This window comes from Cryptomeria japonica, chromosome 4 (genome assembly GCF_030272615.1).
Source record: "Cryptomeria japonica chromosome 4, Sugi_1.0, whole genome shotgun sequence".
Lineage (NCBI taxonomy): Eukaryota > Viridiplantae > Streptophyta > Pinopsida > Cupressales > Cupressaceae > Cryptomeria > Cryptomeria japonica.
Genome location: NC_081408.1, coordinates 181,958,999 through 181,967,007, shown reverse-complemented (window position 1 = coordinate 181,967,007; position 8,009 = coordinate 181,958,999).

The window sequence follows — 8,009 nt, the reverse complement described above, 5'->3', positions numbered from 1 at the left end:
TGTGCTTCAAGAAGCTACTTAGGGATCCACATGGTTTTTGATTTTTCATGCTTTTGTGGTTCCTTGGAGTGCATTGCTTGCACAAGGGATTTAGGAACCCATATATATTTTGACTTTGCTTTATTTTGCTCAGTGGGCCTTTGTGGCCTTTTGGATATTTCTTTTTCTTTTTGGATCATATTGTTCTTTTTTTTGACATGTCGATTATATTGGACATGTTGATCCTTGAATACATGTGGATTGCTAGACTTATGATGCTTATACTTGGCATCTAAATTGCTTGGAGGAGAAAAGGAATGCATGGATGGATATGAATGAAATGGATTTCTTTTGCATTGATGAAATTTACTCAAGGATGTGTGCCTTTGCTGACCTTGCATAGAAGACGAAGGGATATAAGGACCTAAGATGGATGGAAGCGATGATGGGGAAGGTGGACATTTGGATTTTGACTTTGAAGGGATACCAACGCCTTGAGAGTGAGTTGTGTAGACATGACCATTAGTATATTCTTTGATATGGAGGGGTTCTTGCTCATGAAGGTCTACCCCTTTGCCTTTATCAATATTTTGACTAATAGGATACTCTTTGCTTTGGCAAGAAGATGCGAGTCCATTATGAGGTGGATATGATATGAGAGAAATAATTAGATCTTGAAGTGGATCAGATTGCACCAAAGTGGAAGAACCCATTGTGCATGTCGAGGGTTCATGAACATCTTGCACTAACACGTTAGAATCATGAGGGGGATTAGGATCATGAGGGGGACTAGGATTGTGTAGTGGACATGGTTCAATGACAGGCTCTTCAAGAGATGGAATGGGAGAAATAATGGGATCATCAAAAGAAATGTGATCTTGGAGTGTATATGGAGCATTAAGACAAGGAGATGGAGGAACAAGTGGATCTTGTGGAGGATCTGAAGGAAGAATTTGATCTTGACAAGGAGGAAGATCATTGGAATCCTCTTTAAAGGTGCTTTGCTCTTGACTTTCAATGGGATTGTCAGAAAGAATGGAAGGGATATCTTGATCTTGTTTAGGAAGTGGAATGTCAATGGGATTTGAAAGGACATTTTTTTCATGAAATGGAAGGGGATCATCTGGGATTGGATGGACTGGGATATCTTGATCTTGCTCGGGGAACAGAGTGTCAATAGGACTTTGGATAGGATGGACAAGAATAGGAGAATCATCGTGAGGGTCTCGGAAGATGGGATCCTGGTCAACAATTGGATGGGATGATAAGGTTTCGGGATCTTGATCTTGATTTTTTTCAAGACATGTTTCTTCATGCTCTAAATTATCCTCTTGACATGGGGTTGGACTTTGGATATGCATGGCAGATTCTGACAAGGAATCAATGTTTTGGGATAAAGGAAATACACTTTGAACATTTGTGATGGATTCTAGCAAGGAATCAATGCTTGAACATGAGGAAGAGGGACTTCGAATGGGGTCCTCTAAAACAGATAATGGCAATAAAGTGCATGGTGGCATTGGGTCTTGTATTTCTAAAACATGACAAGGATGTGCGTCATGAATTGGATTATCTTGGCAATCAATTATGGATAGCTCTTTGATAATTGCATCCTTGGGTGTATTGTTTGATGAGGACAATATGGAGGGTTCTTGTGAAACTTCTAAAGGTGTAGGGATAGATACCACTGGAGAGTCAATTTGCTTGTGGGGGGATGAGGCATTGCTAGACATAAGTGTATTATCTTGATCTTCCTCAATTTGTTTCCTTAAGAGCCTTGCAATAAAGCCACCTTTCTTTCAAGGTTTTGACATGATTGGACTTGGAATTTGAACTTGTTTTTGGTTTGATGTCACATTTTGATATTGGACCTGGTTCAATTGTTCTGACATGTTTGAAACTTGGGTTGGTGTGTGCTGCAACCTTTGTTTTTGAATGTTTGGTTGTTGTTGTTGACATTGATATTCCACCATTGGTTGAACTATTTGTTGACATTGTATAGTTGGTTGGACATATTGTTGAAATTGAATGATTGATTGTGTTGGTTGTATATGTTGGACCATTGGTTGAACCATGGGTTGTATTGGTTGTAAATGTGATTGATAGTAAACACCTTCTTGTTCTTGTTGTGGAGGCACATAATGTTGAAATTGATGTTGTCTCTTTTCTTGGAATTGTTTCATCATCTCTATTTGTGAGAGGAGAGCTGGTATGTCTGATCGTTCAAGAAGGGATCTTACATCAATTGGCTCAATTTTTGGATTTCAACCTTGAAATTTTTGAAGCATTTTGGACGTTTGTGATCTATTCTTCTGAATGTTTTTCACTCTTTGTTCCAATATCTCATTTTCTTGAGCTAGTTTCTCCTCTAGTTTTTGTATTTGGACATTTACATCATCATAAAAAGTTTGATCGATATTGCCTTGTTGTTGGGTTGGATATAATTGTGATTGCATTGTCAGTTGATATATCAAACTTTGTTGCATCATTGGTGCTTGGAACCTTGTTTCAATAGACATGTCACTATGCAAATGCAATATTTTTGGAATTTTTCAAGGATAATGTATGATATGCAACTAAATGCAAACTAAATAAATGAAAATGCAATCTATGTTTTTGGTTGTTTTTGAAGATTTTGACAAACTTATGAATGCAAATCTAAAAGAGACCCTTAGGAAATTGAAATGATGTCTATACCTCAAAGGACAAAAGGACTTAATTGAAAAAGGACAAGATGACAATGTCTCCCCTATATGCTTGGATACTAAGCTAGGTTTGACGAAATGACATGGATGACAAAAAGACAAAAGTTTGCTAAGGTCAAGACTTCCTAACAATAACTTAGGGTTTATCAAAGATTTGGATTACTCAAGTATGACAAGACCTAGTTTTGACACTATATGCAAAAGGACAATTGCTATGAAAATGACCCTAATATGATATGATAATGACTCAAGCTTAATGAAGAGACTTAGGGTATGCAAATATAAATGTATGACAATGATATGACTCTAATGCAAGAGGACATATACAAATGGATGGACCCTTATTGATATGCAAAGGAGTATGAATTAGGTGAAACCTAACCTTGGTACTTGACAATGACTTTGCAAAATGCAAACTAAGATGAACCTAAATGTAAGTGACATAAATGTTGAGACAAGTTTTTGAATAATGTTGGATAACCATGTTTGAAGATATGTTTTGAATCTTGTTGAACTTTTGTTGGATGAATGTCTCTTGTGTTTAACCTTGTTAGATCAACTTGTCTTGTTCTTGAAATGAGATAAAATTCAACTTTTTACAAACAAAGAAGACAAGATATTTCCACTTAGACTCAAGACAATCATGCTCATTCACACATTTCTTAGGGTTGGCAAGGACATTAGGTACTTGAGAGGTAGACTCATTATGGGATTCAAGGAGAATACATAGATGCTTGACCCCACGGGCTCCCCTCCACAGCACTCACTTCTCAAGGCAGCCAAGCATCAGTCCCCATGGAAATCTCCCCATGGCGAACTTAGTATCTCTTCCAAGTATCCGAACTTGTCCTTCTCAAGCAACTAGAAGGGTTTTTGGCCTCTAAAAACAAGGTGTTTAGTAAGGATTTCTGTTAAGTGTTACTCCTTGATGTCACGCAAGCATGATTGAGACATTAAGCCCATCAAGATACCAAACAAATGTAGTCGCGCAAGCACGATTTAGACCATGAGGTCCTACTTAGATGTTGATATGAGAAAGAGTCCAAGGGTCATCACTTCCCAAGTAACTACAATTCCCACGTAACACTTCCTTCAAAGCTTTCGCTCATCGGGTATTTTTTTATAGTGAGTTAGAATGCCAAGGTATTCTAGCCGTACTCACTTTGGGTCGTTCCCTTCTCACGATTATCACTTGCTTGCAAAAGCAAAGTGGTCGGGAAGGCAGGCCCTCTAAAGGAGACACTCAATCAACAACACAAGCATGGTATCGAAGATCTGGATTTCTGATCACCCTAAGAAGGATGAGAGCATACTCTCCTACTCCAATGTCATACTTAACAATCAAAGCAAACAAATGTTCATTCCCACCTATTTATAAATCACTAAATGCCTAATTAAAAATCTCAAACACACAGTTTGGTTGTTTCTCCAAGGCAACCTGCAAAACCCAAGTTAGAGGTTTGATTTGTTGTCTTTGACTATTGAATCTGCATAACACATGTTAGTAGTTTGATTTATAGTCTTTGCCATGCGTATGCCAAGATTTTGCACAAATAATTAGTACCAAAATCCAAAGCACAGAAAACAGAATGCAAAAACACCAAAAATTTCAAGTAAACACTGCATTTTTCACCTCTGTTCTGGACTTTACACAAGCGCAGAACTCATGACACAGGCGCAAGATGTCTGACACAAGCGCAGAATGTCACCTACACAAGCGCAAGATGCAGGACACAGGCGCAAGTTGTCTTACACAAGCGCAGAAGTGTCCAGAATACCCTGCACGACCCTGTTTTTGGGTTTTTGACCTGCAAAATCAACTTGAAAGCACTCCAAAACACAGTAAAGGGGTTAGAAGGTTAGTATTCACGTCAGGTTCACCAATTTATGTAGCATAGGAAATAGGACATCATCAAAGCAATATAAAAACATATTAAACATTATTAGCTCAATCACAAACACACATTGCAGTGATCTAATCCTAAGCACACTCAATAGAGACATAAAAACAAAGCATTCAAAAGCAAATATCATGCAAACCAGATGACGATTTGGATGCTTCTTCCATGCGGCTCCATTGTTCTTCTTTCCTCTTCAAATGGATTTGTGGATCTCACCTACAAGTGCACATATAATTGAAAGCAAGATTGACTTTGATGAAAAGCTCAAGAGTACTAGAATCATAAATTCGATAGTCTGATAGGGATCTTTTTTGATTGATGAAGATCATCCAATTTATAGAGAAATTGGAGAAATGAACAAATTAGCATGATAGTGATTCGAATAGAAATTCAAATCAAGAATAGCAAAGTTATGACATGTTGCTATGCAAAGATTGATGACAATTTTATGACAAATTCTATGACAAATTGCTATGTCAAGACAAATTCTATGACAAATTGCTATGTCAAGACAAATTCTATGACAAGTTTCTATGTCAAGAACTTATGACGATTTATGACAAATTTCTATGTCATTTCCATAAATTTAGGAGAGAAATAGGAGGAAATTGAATTTAAGAATTAAGAAATTAGAAAAATTAGAAAAATAGGAGGAATTAGGAAAATTAGGAATTAGAAATTAGGAAATTAATGAAAATTAGAAATTAGTGAATTAATTAATAATTTTTCATTTATTAATAATTCACAAAGAGGGAGAATTGATGAAAGATTAGGAAATTAATTAATAATTCTTCATTTATTAATTAATTCACAAAAAGAGGAATAATTGATGAAAGATTAGGAAATTAAGTGAATCAATTAATAATTTTTCATTTATTAATTAATTCACAAAGAGAGGAATAATTAGTTAGCCAATCAAATGAAACATTTAATTGCGACACGAAGACCTAGGATAAATAAATAAATTATTTAATCCTAGAGGAAGAAATGAAACACAAGGTTAAATGATTAAATCAAAAACCCTGGAAGACGAATTAGGTCTTGAAAGATAATTAACTCGATTTGATTTGATTTTGGATTGATAAATGACTAATGTGATAAATGATTTGATTGATAAATGCGCCAATTGACGAGGAACAATGACAAATTGATCCAAATTGACATAATTAAGACAGACAACGATCGATGACAAATCGGTCGCAAAATGACAAGATTGACAAAAGGACAAGAATCGATGACAAAATAGATTGCAAGACGACTTGAGATTGAAAACAACCACGATCAATGACAAATCGATTGCAAAATGACAAGATCGAACAATGACAACGATCGATGACAAATCGATCGCATGATGACAAGATTGAAAAGGGGACAAAACCCTAATTAGGATTGATGATGTCCAAAATGATAAGATTGATGAGATTGATAAGAGGACAAAACCCTAATTAGGATTGACGATGTCCAAAATGATGACAAATAAGCACGCACATTGATGCAACAAGATAAAATCGATCAAAATCATGACTGGATAATGTTGTCGACAAGACCAAATTCGAATGCGAGATGAATGAAGAATGTAGAAGAATGACTCGATGCTCGCAAATGATAAAAATCAAGTGCGTGACATAGGAGAAATGTTAATGCGACGCAAAAACCTAAAATGAGGCAATGCGCAATTGTTAAAGTATGACCTCTCAAGCGTTGACCATTTTTGGGTGTCTACAGATATAACAAAGGCTTTTCTTTGTGGTGGCTATGCAAAGTTTTGTTGATTGCCATTCTTATTGAAGCTATAATTCTAATATACCAAAACCTCCCATTCCTTGCAAATATTAGCTTTCCATCCATTTGTTGATGCCCTTGTGCTGCTTGAAAAGATCCACTTCCCTTGTTTTCTCTACCATCCCCATGTGGGATTGCATTTGCCCCAGTGACAAAAGTGGGGATCTATGAAGTAGGGTTTCCCAATCTATCAAAGAATAATTTCCTAATTTTTTTGCCCTACGTGCATATATGCACTATTTTTAAATTACCCAAGGTAATTATTTCTTCATATATAATCAAACATTACATATACTAAATCATACAAAAAAGAGAGTTCTATAAAATATGGAAGACAATATACATATAGACTAAACACAAAAGCTTACCAAAAGTCTTAGAAAAAACTTATCATCCTCTTTTAATTTTATTGGATGCAATTTTTAATTTTACCCTGACCATTCTTGGCTTATTATTTACCTACGATTTATGCCTTCCTCTATCGCCCTTTATATATTAACTTTTCAATTCAATTTAACTCAAACAAAGGAACACGTCTATTTTGGCTCCAAAACATTGCAAACGTGCATCGTGTTAATGATTGCTTGGAAAATCACAACCATTTAAAAAACGATCAACAGTGTGTAATGTGTGACTAACTTTCGTATTAATCTATTTTCTAACGAATGTACCATATTTTCGAAGCCAGTTTAGACTCAACCCAAACAAAGTGTACTCCAATAAACAACTTTTGCTTGATGTCCAAGAAAAGTAAGATGTTTTGAAACTTCCCCCATGGCAGTTGACTTAGATAATATTATGTCATTGTGAAAAAAAAGGCCTACACGATCGATAGGAACCTTTGGATATCTCTACATTTAGTGAAGATTTTGACTTTATTGGTGTTAACGGGTTTTGATATGCTCTCGTTGGTGCAAAGAATATTTACTCTGAAAACAAAAATTTATTACTAAGCTCCAACAACACGTTAACAAGATAAAATACTCATTTGAACGTTTCTTCCGGAATAAATTAATGTTCTTCGTTGGAGACTGCTCCGTAGTTTCAGCAAGAACAATGCTTATTCTAACTCGGAAAATTCAAAATTATACTACGTAATCGCATCGTCTAAATGATTTCATGAAGATTTCCCATCAACAATTTTATATTATGCGTTTCTAAGGTCTTCTGCTCAATTGGGAAGATTCTGAGAAAGTGTTCTAAATTGAGAATTTGGTGGAGCTAGCCTGCACAAAATTTTATTTGATATTGCATTGGGTTTCGATGAATCTTCCAAATTTTGGGATCATATTCATTTCATAACTTCAATACTCTTGAGCGTTGACTAAATTGATCAGTTTGGGTGTCATGGCAAAAGCTTTGCTCTTGCTCTGATGAACTGATCTGTGATTTTGTTCTTCCTGTTTTCTCTATGCCGCTTATATTCGGCTTCCTCAGTCCCCCAAAAAGAAAAAGGAAAAAAAAATTCGAGTTTGATTAAAATGCCAAGAGTACATTCCCAATAGTGATCTCCGTCTCAGATATTGCATATAAACAGCTAACAGTTGGAAAATTTACCCTAGAATTGCATATGGTAAGACCTCGGAGATGACACCCAATAGCAAGAAGAAACTTCCTAGCCATCCTCAAGAATAAACACCCA